This window comes from Diabrotica virgifera, chromosome 4 (genome assembly GCF_917563875.1).
Source record: "Diabrotica virgifera virgifera chromosome 4, PGI_DIABVI_V3a".
In the NCBI taxonomy this organism is placed as follows: domain Eukaryota; kingdom Metazoa; phylum Arthropoda; class Insecta; order Coleoptera; family Chrysomelidae; genus Diabrotica; species Diabrotica virgifera.
The window spans coordinates 215,333,808-215,350,143 of record NC_065446.1 but is presented as its reverse complement, the minus strand read 5'-3'; positions in this window follow the sequence as shown (position 1 = coordinate 215,350,143).

Here is a 16,336-nt window from a genome sequence, read left to right as displayed (position 1 = left end):
TGATGTTTCTGTTAAAGTTATGTTAACGGGATATGGTGGAATAGACGGAGGATGCAGCAAAGGTAAACAAATTTATGGGATTTAGGAATTCTTGAGGGTGATGAGATAGTTGGTGTAAGTCAACCAACAAATCTGTGCCTGTTATAATGTTTGTGTAGATCAAATTAGTGAATGACATATATACAATTTTAATGTGTGTTGATTTTAAAGATTTTGTTTTAATTTTATTTATATTTATATATATATATATATATATATATATATATATATATATATATATATATACGTCTTCATATCAAGGCGAGATCCGACTAAATCGAGGACAACCCGAGATCCACCAATAGGAAATTAATTATTGGAGTATATTGTTCATAAGTATCTTTATAATTAACATATTAATCATGGCACACTTAGAGGGGAAAAGATTTTTGTACTTAAATTTTTCTGATAAATTTACAGCTAAACGAGATCCGTCGCTGAAAAGTAAAGAGGGGGACTTATATACGAAATTTTAGATATTTACCGTTCAACGCGAGATCACACACTGATGCCAGCTCTAAAGAGTATTAGTCGAGCGGTTGGAGCTCGTGTTGTATTGTATATTTCCCACGATATAAAGATATATAATGGGCGTAACTTTTAAGTATCGCTTCTTTTGTGTCTTTAAAGTCTACGATTGACCTTTCAGAAAGTCCCTTAGTTTTATTACATACATAAGGGTGTGAAAAAAGAAAAAGAATACTTGACAAATAATAACCATTTAATAATGATAATTATTTGCAATACAATATTTTAAAACTATACATTAATATTCTTAAAAAACACTTACTACGAAACCAAAATGTAATTATTATATTCTTAAATAATACAAATTTTTACAAAATAATTATTTAAATGATTGCTTGTTTTAAAAATACATTACAAGAAAGTAAAATTTTTTATAAATATTATTAAAGTTTAAAAAATAAAATAACTCAATATGTAATTATTATTTAATAGTTAAAAAATGATTTAAAAGATAAAAAGAAACACACATAATTTTCAGGGTCAACTCCTAATTGCATGAAAATTTGGATTTAGATTCTACCCATCCCCCACTTCAAAGTTGAATTTGTGCCGTTGATTGCTTTTACTTGGAGGGTGAAAAAATATACGTTTAAAATAAGTCCGGAAACAGATCTGACTAAGTTTAAGCAACTTTTGTTCTATAGAGTTTTTTTAACTTAGGTACTAGGTTAATTTAGTAGTAGGTACTAGAGTCACTTGCGACTAAAAATATTTACTTTTCAACAAAAAAAAAACACTTTTTTCGGCGGTTTTTCGCAAATACTCAAAAAGTAAGTATTATATCGAAAAAATATTCTTGGAAAAAATGTAGCATATAAAAAAAACGAAAAAATGGTATATTCTTAGCCTATAGAACCAGTAAAAGTAAATTTGTAGCTCATAAAAAAGACGATCTTATCCTTCAAATTCGAAATCAAATATTTTAACGTGATACATAGTACCAAAAAATGAAGCTCTTTTCGGGGAAAACCCATTAAAATTTTTTTAGTGTTAACAAAGAGCTTTATTTTATTTTATAAAAGTTATATACGGGTAGGAGAGACAACGGAACGAATTTTCGAACGTTTAAACAGACAACATCCCAGATTTACCAATTTCTGGACAATTGATCCAAAGGCTGGATTCTAACAACGAAACAGTTGTGGATTTTCAAGTTTTCAATGAGAGTTAGGATGAAAAAACATTAGTGACCTCGAGTATGATGGTTTGGAGAATTTGGCTGGTTATATCTGCCATAAATTGAAGGACTCCAGTATTCAATCCGAAGATGTTTCAACGTACACGTGGGTTGATCATTTGAGTAAGTGTGGTTTATGTAAACCATCAGACACTCTCTTGTCATATATTAAGTACCTGGAGACAATTTTTCCTTCCACATGAATGGTGATTCCATTTTGGTAACTAAAATTTATTTAGAAAACCTTATGTCCAAAAGTGTAACTGTAGACTGTTCTAACAAAGCGAACAAGTTATTTTTTAGGTCTCGGATGTACTTCCGAATTAAAGAATTAAACAAGTCTCTTAACAACCTGACATTGCGTAAAAGAAAAATTATAAAAACTGCTACATAGTTGCTGTATGTACGTCTATTTCACATGCACAAAATTTAAATAAAGTGCATGGCATGAAAACTGTAAAACTTATTTTTGTCTTTTCCAAGCCTCTTACTTAAATCTGATGAAATACATTATTTAAAAAGTAAAAAATTTTGTTTTTTATCAATCCATTAAATTTATGGTTTTATTTTGAGGCTTTTCTTCCCCTTGGTAAAAATTATATTTACTAATGTGTAGGCCACTAATCAATTTTTTCCAACTAACGAAATATAATAGTTTTAGTAGATATCGATTATATGAATATTTTTATTTTTCGGATACCAATATAATCAAGAAACTGGGAACTTTACAAATAACTGAAAATCAATTTAAATAAAAGTAAATAGTTTAATAATTTTCCTCTAAACTATAAAAATCACTTAGTTTCTTTTAGTCATAATTCATTCATTTGTACTATTCTCAAATTTCATTCGCGTTCGTATTACGAACGCATAGACGGGACTATGCTTTACTCTGTTGTTAACGTCATGCTCCAATCGGACGAGCTTACGTAACTAGAATATCAGGGTGTGCATATTTCCCGGTCCCGGTGAATTCGTATCTATTTTAATCCCCATCCTAATTACAGACCAACTGGCAACTCTGGTGCGCAGGTAATTTTTAAATAACGCATTAACTACCGGTGAATTGGTAACTTTCATTTTTTAAGTATTGTTGATAATCTAATATCGGTATTCCAGGTATTTAGCGCTGCACTCCTAGAAAATGGAAAAAATGTCACAGGAAGTGAAACCGATGATGAAACGAAACGCAAAAGAGAAAACTTGGATGATTGTTTTAATAGAAGTAAAATTAAAAAACGGTCACCAAGCAAAGCAGGCAACGAAAACAAGGAAGACATGGAAAATGTTATGATTACAATAATGAAAGAGCTAATGAATAAAAACGATGAAATGCTTCAGGAAATAAAACCAATAAGGAAAGAATAACAACAAACCAATAAAGAGTTAATGGGTGTAAAAGCAGAGAAACAAAAACTAAAAAAAGAAGTAAAACAGCTACATGAATGAATGGAGCAACTGGAGAAATTTAGCAAAAAGAAAAGCTTGATCGTAACTGGGTTGAAAGTAGAAACAAATGATTATAAGAAATTAAAAGAAGAAATGGAAAATTTCAGAGCCCAAGAGTTGCAAATACAAATAAAACTAAGAAGTGCAAAAAAAATAGGAGAAACAGTATGCGCAATAGAAACAGAAGCCCTCACGGATAAAATGGAAATCCCAAACAAGAAACGTAAACTAAAACAGCATAAAGATCGTATCTATATAAACAACGATTGGACATCGAAAGAAAAAGAAATACAAAAGGAAATAACTAAAATAGCAAAGGACGAAATAAGCAAAGGTAAGCAAATGAAAATCGGCTACAAGAAATTAATAGTGAATGGCAAAATCTAGATATGGGACGAAGAGAGAGAACAGCTGATAGAAAATTCAAAAAACTAATAAACGAAGAACAGCGGCTGAAATATGATATTGACATGGCAAAAAAAGACTCGGAAATGGAAACGGTTAACGAAAACAAAATAACGCACACAAAATAAAGAAAGAATCTCAATAAGAAGAAAAGAACAAAACCCATTAGAATGGGCTCTTGGAATATTAGAACCATGCTGGCAGCAGGTAAGATGCAAGAAATAGCTCTTGAAATGAAAAAATACCAACTAGAAATCCTAGCCGTACAGGAAATACGATGGAAGAAAGAAGGAAAAATTGAGAAGAAAAACTTTAGCATGTATTATTCGGGAAAAAACAAACAGGGAACGAATGGTACGGCATTTATGGTGAACAAAAAAATGAGGGAAAAACTGATACAATTCAAAGCAGTTAATGAAAGGATATCTTACATAAGAAAATAAACAAGCCCACATCTCGATAGTCAATTGCTATGCACCCACCGAAGAAGCAAACCAAGAAGATAAAACAGAATTCTAAGACATCCTGGAAGAAACCTGTAAAAATATTCCGAGGAATGACATATTAATAATATTGGGTGATTTCAATGCAAAGATCGGAAAGGAGGACTATAATCGTAATGTAGCTGGCAAAGAAATCATTCATGAAACTACGAATGATAATGGAGGAGAAATCTGCAACCTAGCAGCAGCAACAAATACATATATAGTTAGTACTGGGCATAAACATAAAAAAGAAAACAAAATAACATGGATGATACCAGGAAGAATGGATGGAAACCAAATAAATCATACTCTAATTTCGAAAAAGTGGACACAAATAGTACAAGACGTAGGGTCATATAGAGGGGCAAATGGAGGCACTGACCACATATTGTTGATAGCAAAACTTAAGATGAAAATAATCAAAGCAAATAATCATAAGGAAGGAAAAAGGAGGAAATAGAATATAGCCAATCTGAAAACGCAAGAAACAAAGCAACAATATACAGAACAACTGGAACAGAAATTGGGTCAGTACGAGCACATAGAAATAGAAGGAGAATGGAAAAACATAAAGAACAGCATAATAGAGACAGCAGAACAAATAATAGGATTCCAAAAAAACAAAGAATCGAAAGAATGGTTTGATGAGGAATGTCTCCAAAAAAGTCAACTGAAGCACCTCGCAAGAAACAAATGGCTACAAAGTGCCGAACAGGAACAACTGGACCAATATAGAAAAGAAAAACAAGAAGCATTGAAACTCTATAGAAGAAAAAAGAACACATGGATATCTGAACAAATGCAAGAATTAGAAACGAATAATAAAGACAACAAGAAATTGTTCGAATAGATAAAACAACAACACAGTACCAAAAAATCTGTCACAAAAATAAACAAAAAAGATTGGGAAAAACATTTCACGGACCTATACAAAAACGACAATAAGGCATATTCAGAGGATGAGGATATAAGAGATAACAGAGATGAAGAGGAAGTCGCACCTACTTATTAGGAATTCATGGAGGTATTAAAACAACTAAAAGTAAACAAAACGCCAGGGCCAGATGAAATCAACAACGAACTGATCATCAACGGCGGAGAGGAGCTCACGAAGCGAATGCACAAGTTAATGGTTACAATTTGGAAGGACGAAAGCATGCCCATAGAATGGAAAAACGGGCACATCGCACCAATCTTTAAGAAAGGAGATCCAACTAAGTGCTGCAACTACAGACCAATTATGCTACTAAATACAACGTATAATATATTGACCACAATTATAAGAAACCGACTAAATCAATACACAATAGGGTTTTAGAACAATAGATCAAAGGAAGATCAACAATAGATGCAATACACGTACTGACACAAACAATTGAAAAAAGCTATGAACATGACATAGAATTACACATACTATTCATCGACTTCCAACAGGTCTTCAACAGCATATACAGACAACAATTATTAAAAGAAATGAAAAAAATGGAGATACCGGCAAAATTAATAAGACTAACTAGAATGACAATAAAAGACTCAACAGCAAAAGTTAAAACAAATGAGGGCGATACAAATGACATCAAAATAGAACTTGAAGTAAGACAAGGAGACAGTATGTCAACGACAAACGACACTATTTAATATCGCTCTAGAAGGAGTAATTAGGGACACAGGGCTGAAAAAGACAATTATTCAAAGCTCAACACAGATCATAGGATATGCAGATGAACTGGGACTGGTAGCACGAGATAAAAAAAAGACTAGAAGAGGCACTTTTAACCCTGGTAAGAGAAGCAAAGACGAGAGGACTAATAATCAATCAGAATAAAACAAAATATCTTTAAGCACACGAGACAATGTAAACAGAATAGCAGAAATAAAGATAGGTGAAAATACATTCCAGAGAGTAGATTGCTTCAAATACCTGGGGGTGATGGTGGACGGCAAAAACGGAAGGAGTATAGAGATAAACGACAGAATTAAAGCAGGTAATAGAGTATATTGGAAATATCACCAACTACTCAAGGACAAAAACCTGAGCAAAAAAAAACAAAATCAAAAATATACACAGCAGCAATCAGATCAGTGATAGCCTATGGAGCAGAAGTAATGTGCCTTACGAAAAAAGACGAAGAAAAGTTAAAAATAATTGAGAGAAAAATTATAAGGATACATGGCCCAGTAAAGACAGAAACAGGGGAATATTGAAAGCTGATGAACCATGAAATAATAAATATAAATAAAGGAGAAGATATAGTAAAATTCATTAAAGCACAAAGCCTCAGATGGTTTGGGCACACACAAAGAAGAGGGGTAGAAGAACTGATCAGGAAGATAATGAACTGGAAACCAGTAAAAAATAGACCATGAGGAAGACCAAAAATTAGATGGGAAGATCAACTGCTAGACGATATATCAAAGATGGAAATTGCAAACTGGAGAGAAAAGATTCAGGACCGGAGAGAGTGGAAGAAGATAGTAGATAGGGCAAAAAAACATCACAACCTATGAACTAAGACCTAAAGGAAAAGCGGACTAATTTACCGCGTGAAATGGATTAAAAGAGCTCATATTTGAGTAAACTATACTCTAACAAGAGTGAACGGTCCATATAATAATTCCAGGTATGTACCTGTATAAATTACCCTCCTTGAAGTTGGTGTAAAAGGTATTCACCATTTATGTATTGTCTTTTGGAAGGATTACTAGAGAAAATCCAAATAAATTTTGAAAAAATGGCTGAAATCGCTGAAATTCTTGTAACAGATTCCGTAATGAGTGTACATGGGTGGTAAATGATTTTAAATTTCGCTTAAAGAAAGTGCTAAGAGTCTAAAACATTTATGGTACTGTTCTCCATCTGGTTTCCAGGCAACCTGTTATACCGACGGTTAGTTTTTTTAATATTTTGAGTAGTAACTATGTTGGTTATCAACAATTTGATGTCAAAAATGCACATTTTGCCATTTTTTGTCTACCAGTAAGAAGAAAAACATTCAAAACAAAATTTAAGATAACCGCATTATAGAGCATGTAAAACAATTTAAACAAGGTTTTATAAATTTCGCTATACTTAATTATTGCTTATAAAACTATAAATTAAGTCAGTTTAACGTTAATATAACTTATGTAAAAAATACAACTTATATCTCGATATTACGTGAAATAGCTCAAAGAAATGGGTAAAAATACACGGTTTTTATGACACTCAGTGTAACTACGTAACAATTGTTTTAGTTTCTATATGGACGGAATAACAAAATTTATGTAAATCTGACCAATTTTTTCTCAATTTAATTATTTATTGACAATTTAAATGAAAAATAGCCGATTTTAAGAATTTTCGTCTATAAGTTACAATGTTTTACCAAAAAACTGAAAAAAGAACCGATTAGTTTATTGAAATAGCCTTAAAATGAGTTGAAGTATAATAGAATTGGAGCTTTGTTTATCAATAAACATTAACTATTCAAATTTATTTCTTACGTTTTAAACTAACTACCTGAGGTACCCCTAAACCCTAAAAATGTCATCAAAACGACGATTTTGAAGCTCTTCCGACTGGATTAAAGAAGCTATTATCGATTCAAACAAAAGTTGTGTATTTTTAATTCTAAATTTCAACTATTTAATTAAAAATAAAGTGTTTCAGTTGAAAATTCAAAGTTGCTACACCCACCGCTTTCGCAGGCAGAATAAGAACCCTGCTATTGCATAAGTATATAGATTTTGAAAAACCATTCAAAAAGCATTCCAAAGTTTTTTCGATATGCCGTCTAGTTCTCGAGATATTTGACAATCGCCTTTCTGGACAGAGCCCTTAAATAATGTAAACATTCTTATTCAAGCTAGACATAAGCCGAGTGAGAGAGCTGACCGTGAAATTCATTTGCGATGTTTCCAAATTTACCGGATCTCGGGTTGTCTGCAACATATATATTTACCATATACACAACGGATCGCGCGCGCTGCCCTCTATAGCGGATTTAGTGGAACCACTGCAATATAAAATTCACCAAAAGGGGTGCAAAATGAGGTCCAGACAAAAATCGATTTCCTTGTACCCTAACCATTGTTACATCGAGATGTCACTATATACACGTGAATACAAGGTGAGATCCAAAATCGGATCTCGCCTTGCAAAACGGATCTCATCTTGTATAGCTTATGATACAAACGGATCTCGCCTTGATATGAAGACATATATATATATATATATATATATATATATATATATATATATATATATATATATATATATATATATATATATATATATATATATATATATATATATATATATATATATTGATACATGTATCCATGTGACTTCCAAAGTAGATTCTCGTAATACGTTGTTACTTCATATATACCGTTATGACTTCCGATTTCGGAAGTCACAACGTTTTGCCTATATTTTTACGAATTTGGCTACTAGATGGTATCAGAAGGCTTACATTAAAAATTTCGCTGGAAGTCATATCGTATCTAACATACTCATAAGATCAGATTTTAGTTCGACGGTATATCACCAGCGCTAGTGTCGCTCCCGTGCTACTATACAGGTTATGTACACAACGCGTAGCGTCTTCCGTATACCACACCGCTCGGTGTGACTTCCGTTTTTTGGCAACCCTGTGTAACGGTTTCCAGACATTTATCTGTTGTAGATTCGCGGTCCTAATCGTACTTAGTGTTTTGTGTGCCTTTTGTTTTTAAACATGAATAATAGCAGATCTGCTTTACTTTTAAAGTTAGCCTTAAATGAAGGTACAATAAGTGATTATATATCTCTATAATTATATATTTTCTGTACTTATTTCAATCTATAATATTTATTTACCTATTTACTTATATAAATTCATTTTTCTCGTGTTTTTGTTTACTTCCTTTTTTACAATGAACTTCTAATTTAATCTACACTCACCGGCACGAAAAACGGGCACCCTAAAAAAATGGGTAATTTTTGATGTCTCGTATCTCCCAAACCTTTGGTCCGATTTAAGTAATGTTTTTAATATGTTATAGCCTTATTATTTAACAATATAGCTATGATAACATTGTTGATAGACAGGTAAATTTTCATTGTATACCGGGTGTACCAATCAAACTGGGTTTTTTTCTCAATTTTCACAACACCCTGTGGAATATTCTAGCCTTTATAAAATATCTAAATTAAAGCCTAACTATAGCTCCAGGTTTTATTAACATTCTGTTTTTTTATTCATTCGCTTACGTTGGATAATAAAAAAGTTAAGGACTTTAACAACTAGCCATGTTCTTTATCGATACAGGTGTTTCTAAATATAAGTGAGACAAATTTTAAGGGGTAATTTCTGCATGAAAAAATAATGATCGTTTGGCAAAATAATTTTATATTTGCAAGCATTTGCGGACATAGCTTTATCAAGTAAACGATCATTATTTTTTCATGCAGAATTACCCCTTAAAGTTTGTCGCACTTATTTAGAAACACCATGTATTGATAAAGAACATGTTTAATTGTTAAAGTAACTTTTTTATTATCCAACATAAGCGAATGAATAACAAACAGAACATTAAGAAAACCTGGGGCTATAGTTGGGTTTTAATTTCAATATTGTATAAAGGCTAGAATATTCCACAGAGTGTTGTGAAAATTGAAAAAAAAACCAGTTTGATTGGTACGCCCAGTATACAATGATAATTTACCTGTCTAGAAACAATATTATTACAGCGATATAGTTAAAGAACAAGGCTATAACATATTAAAGAAATACTTAAATCGGAGAATAGGTTTAGGAGATACGAGCCATCAAAAATGACCCATTTTTTGGGGTGCCCGTTTTTCGTGCCGGTGAATGTATCTATTAAATAATCTAAATTATTTTTAAAAATCTTATTAAAAGCTTAAATACAAGAAATGTAGGTAAATGTTCTCATTTAACGAAATTTCCGAAAATTGTGTATTTTTTTGACCCAAGTAGGCTGAAAAATCGATTTTATAGTTATTGTTATTTCGAAAGTAATAAAACGTGTAAAAATTACAAAAAAATTGAATGTACAATTACAATTGAATGGAATTAAATACACGATAAAATGAATCAAGAGCGATAAAAAGTTTAAAGTAATAAATTCTAGTAATAATATAAAATACAGTAAACTCTCTCCTAAGGGGGTAGGCGCAAAATATCTGTCCAATGCTATTTAAATACATTTATTTTTTTCGAATCCTGAGAAAACTAATAAATATTTTTTAAAACATACACCCAGAATGAAAGATAACATTATTACGGGGGACCGAAAGTCCCTTAGAATAAAAAAAGTTTCTTTTGAATGAAATATTCAAAATTAAAAATCACACTAACTTTTCTCTTGTTTTTTCATCCCATTATCTTTATTAAAATAAACATATATTAGGTATATAAGTTATTAAAATAAACATTATATAAGTTTTCAGGGACTTTCTGCCCTCGGTAATAATGTAAGCTTCCATTCTGCGTTTAAATTTTTCAAAAATACTTATTAGTTTTCTCAGAATTCGAAAAAAATTAATGCATTTAATTAGCACTGGACTAAGATTTTGCGCCTATCCCCAACGAGCACCTCCTCTATACGGACGGTATTTAAAACAAAATTCATTTGCCGATATACTGAGCCTGTACTCTTCCGGACAATCCCTTAAAATGATGTGTACCTAAATGAAAAAAAAAAAAAAATACATAGATATTTTTCCAAATATTTTAGAATACAAAACTACAATATTTATATTTTATTATTTCAAATTAACACAGAGATGACAACGAGTGATATTTGATAACTCTACCTTATCAGCAGTAGGTAATAAAAATCTGGTTCTAGTGTGGGATCCGTCATTAAAATATTTTGTGTGTCGGTCATTAAAAGAAATGTGACACCATAACGCGTTGCTCTAATAATACTTTAACATTGATATTATGTTGTGACTAAAAATGTTAACGGAATGTCTGCTTGGCAAAAGAAAACATCGGCACAATACAGGGGCGTAGCTACCGCCGTATCAGCCGTATCAATTATACGGGGCCCCCGACATTCAAGGGCCCCATCGCGGCATGTCGAAACAAAATTCCATTTACAAAGATTGAACTAAATATTCTACAATTATTTCACTATTAAAACGCTTTGAAAGAGTGTATGTTGTTTGGATATCAACATTTTGGTGTAGTGGATTCTTTATATATACCTATATAAATCATATCTATCTATTATCTATTCTCTGCCCCATAAGAACAGAGCTTTATTGTTGTCAAGGTACCTCATTGTCAATTCCGTTGGCTGTGTATGAGTTATTGTATAATATTGAAGAATGCCGAATTGCAATTTTTGTAATCGCTTTATCTTTGAATACATATTTGAAATAGTATGTATTGTTCGGTTATATTATGTATGTTTGTATAATCTGTTCTTTATCTATAATTGTATTTATGTACAGTCGAACCCCACCGGTTAAAGGAATATCCCGGTTTAATGAATGGAGATTTGAGGTCCCAAAACGTTTTTACTAGACTTATATGATCGGTTATTAGAATATCCCTGTTATAGGAATATTTTTTCTTGGTACGATGGCTATTACAATAAGCGGGTTCGACTGTATATCTACATTTCTCCAAGAAATTAACGTACCACCTTAAAAATTGGTCATTTTTTATGTCTCATATTTCCTAAACCTGTTTTCCGATCTAAGTGATTTTTTTAAATGTTATAGTCGTATTTTTGAATAATATCGTTGTAATAATATTGTTGCTAGACAGGTAAATTGTCATTGTATACCGGGTGTACCAGTCAAACAGTAATTTTTTCTCAAAGTTCACCACACCCTGTGGAATATTCTTGCATTTATAAAATACTGAAATTAAAACCCAACTATAGCCTCATGTGTTCTTAACATTCTGTTTTTCGATTCATTCGCTTATGTTGGATAGTAAAAAAGTTAGGTAATACTTTAACAACTAGCCTTATTTTTCATCATTACAGGGTGTTTTTAAATAAGTATGGCAAACTTTAAGGGCTAATTCTGCATGAAAAAATAATGACAGTTTGCTTTATAAACGTATATCCGAGATAGGGGGTGTTGACATTTTTCTTACAAACTGACGATATATGCAAATGAAATTTGGTAGGTTTTAACAGAATTTCATGTTTACCATTGGTGCACACATGGGTCATATTAACCGTATGCGCGTCAATGATGAATAGGTATTAAATTCCTAATTGTATATCAAAAACGCACAATAACTACCTCTTAAAACACACCAAATTTTACTTGCATATTTTAACCAGTTTTAGGACAATAAACAAATCGTCAGATTGTAAGAAAAATTTTAATAACCCTATCTCGGAGACGAAGCATTTGCACACTAGCAGGTTTATAAAGCAAACGCAGATTGTCATTATTTTTCATGCAGAATTACCCCTTAGAGTTTGCCATACTTATTTAAAAACACTCTGTATTGACGAAAGATACGGCTGGTTGTTCAAGTACCTAACTTTTTTATTATCCAACATAAGAATGAATGAACCAAAAGCGAATGAATAAAACAACAGAATGTTGGCTATAATAGCCTAATAAAATAAAAAAATCAAAATGTAATTCCGTACTAAATACAGGTTGGAACTAAATTTTTATCAAAGTTTCTCTCTCTCCTGTCGTTTCCCCATTACTGAGGGATCGTGATTTGTGATTTCTTCCAATATTCCTAACAATTTTATTCCACTGGTCTCTATCTTCAGCTGCTCTAAGAGCTTCGCAGAATTAGTTTCCAGCTGAATTATTTATTTGGTTGGACCATCTTGTTGGTGATCTTCCTCTTGATCTTCTCCCCGAACGTTTCCAAAAACAAATTAATTTCTCCAAACTGTCGTCAACGTTGCGATCCACGTGACCAAAGAATTGCAGAATTCGTTGCAGACATATTGTGGACAGTCTTTTATCAAAGTTTAGGTGAATACAAAAGATCAAGATCACTCATCAAGATCAAGATTTCAAGGGGATCACTGTTTAAATAATTAAAAAGGGGTCATTTTTGCACAATATTTACTTTTTTCACTTCTCTGCAGTAATTCACGCTTTTATGAAGGTTTATACCATTTTTTTTTCTACAAAGTTGAAGAATAAAGCTTTCACTTAAGATTTACTAAATTAAATTTGACTCCTATTTATTTAAATAACTATATTCAAAACTTAAAACACAAATAAAATATGCACCATAAAATATTTTGTTTTATACGAGAAGTTCATGTTACCAGTATAAAGAAAAAAAATTGGTCGAAAAATATTTAACAATTTATGAGATATTGAATTTTTTAACCCCAGCGACGTTATTTAAAAAAGAAGTAATAAACAAATTAGAACAATGTTTGAATGCCATTTTAGAGGGAAGTTTAATTAAAATTTGAATTTATCAATACATTTATTAAAAATATATACATAAAAATAAAAATAATGAGATATTTTGCAGGTTTAAACTCTTTTGGCAACAACCGCGTTTTTGCAACTGAAAATATAGTGACATTTAATAAACAAATTCAATATCTCATAAATTATTAAATATTTTTCGACCAATTTTTTTTGCTTAATACTGGAAAATAGCGCAACTTCTCCTATAAAACAAAATATTTAATAGCGAGTCAAATTGAATTTAGTAAGTCTTAGGTGAAATACTTACCCTTCAGCTTTGCAGAAAAATGTTCTAAACACCTTCATTAAAACGTGAATTACCTCAGCAGTTAAAAAAGTAAATATGGTGCAAAATGACACCTTTTTAATAATTTAAACAATGATCCCCTTATATGATTTGGATACTTTCTTGAAAATAGCTTTTGTACTCACCTAAACTTTGATAAAAAATTTGTTCCAACCTGTACGAATTTACATTTTGATTTACATGTAGTGTAATTTTATTTTACTAGACTAGACTATAATTATGTAGTCGGGTTTTAATTTCAGCATTTTACAAATGCTAAAATATTCCACAGGGTAACGCGAACTTTAAGAGAAAAAATCACAGTTTAATTTAATTGGCACACCCGGTATATAATGACAATTTATCTGTCTAGCAACAATATTATTACAATGACATTGTTAAAGAATAAGGCTATAACACATTAAAAAATCACTTAAATCATACAACAGGTTCAGGAAATTCGAGACATCAAAAATTACCAATTTTTAGGTGGTACATAGGTACGTTAATTTCTTGGAGAAGTGTATTCGCCTGTCGATTGCCGTTATACCATAACAACAGAGCTTCTTTGTTTAAGCTCATTTGCAATGCCCGTTCATCCTTGGATTGAAAAAGCTGAATCTGTTTTCAAACAATGAGTCTCGACAATTCAAATCTATTTTTCGACTTTGGTTAATTAAAATTTATTAGGTTTATTATTATTATCTATATTTGGGTGTTTTGTGTGTTTTGTTTTATTTCATTATCTTTTATTTTGTACTAATATTGACGATTTATGTAATTTTGGTAAACTGTATTTGTTTTTTTCCCAACTTTTTGTAAGCTTTGTCCATAAAATTGTAAAATTTTCAGTAACAATAAAGCATATTTCTATTCGATTCTATACAAGCGTTTTTGCTTCTTTTTTAGCGGGGGAAAAGGGCCCCGCGACAAACTTTGATATGGGGCCCCCATGGGGCTAGCTACGCCACTGGCACAATATCAATTTTCTTCTTTGATATGTTACCTATGTGTATGCCAAATTTCATGTCAATCTTAAGTGGTTTTTTAAAATTTATGGGTTTTGCAATATTTTACCGTCAGCGAACGGACTAATAGAAGAGGATCCGATATAAGGCCGATCTGCATCGATCTATTTAATGGATAACAATAATTATTGGATATGTAATTTAGTATGTTAACAATTATAAAAAACAAGGGGTGCATGATCTAATTTTCTTCTGACTATAATCAATTAATAATTAATAAATGACTTTTATCTACTCTATGTCATATTATAATATATACATTTTTAGTTTGTGAAAACTGTCATTATAGATAGCAGTGCTTTAAAGTAAGCATGAAGTAACAATGTATTTTAAATGGGATTTACTTTTTCTCACTGTTTTTGACACACTTTCATATAATTAAATATTCTTTCTTAACTTTCGCGTTTCATGGTGATGACATCTTCTTTTTCTTCAAGTGCCATCTCCGCGAAGGAGGTCGGCAATCATCATAGCTATTCGGACCTTGGAGACGGCTGCTCTGAAAAGTTCGTTTGATGTACATCCGTACCATTCTCTCAGGTTGCGCAACCACGATATTCTGCGTCTCCCTATGCTTCTTTTTCCTTGAATCTTTCCCTGCATAATGAGTTGGAGCAAGTTGTATCTCTCTCCACGTGTAATATGTCCGAGATATTCCAATTTTCTGGTTTTAATTGTATTTAAGACTTCCATTTCTTTATTCACCTTTCTCAGAACCTCTTTGTTTGTGACGTGTTCTGTCCATGATATTTTTAGAATTCTTCTATATACCCACATCTCGAATGATTCCAGTTTTTTCATTGATGCCGCATTCAAGGTCCAAGCTTCCATTCCGTAAAACAGAGTCGAGAAAACGTAGCACCTAGCCAACCTTATTCTTAGCTCTAACCTTAGATCTCTTGTGCAGAGCACAAGAGAGGTGATGACATAATGAGCAATAAATTACAAAAAAAAATTTGACAGTTTTGTGGTTTGAAAGAAATTAGAATTTTTATATGTCACAGTTCTACGAATTGTAGAATAGAAATGAATTCCAGTGACGAAGAGTTACAGTATTTTTATTTGTTTATCGTAGATAAAATATTGTATGAAATTGTGCGTGAAGTACTTTTTGCGAACTTACGCGATGTATAAACTAGAGAGTTGTGTCTTTTTTTCCCGTACGACAAATGAAATATCGACAAAAATATAAGGTAGGATCAGACCAATTTTTATCCTAAAAGAAAACGTTGTTTACCAGTCTAAGCCGCCACTAGGGATGGCGGTTTTTGACAAAACACCGGTTTTCGGTTATACCGGTTTTTTTGCTTACGGTTTAACCTAGCGGTTATAACCGGCCAAAAAAACCGGTTTTTGGAAAAACCGGTTTTCGGTTTTTTTAATCCAATAGGTTACAAAGTTACATTTACAATACACTTTAGTTTGCGATACTCCATTCGACTCGATATCATTATGATCAAAATTAGTACATTATCGAAAGAACATGTATTACTTTTAACACGTTTGTATATTTGTAGAATAGGTACA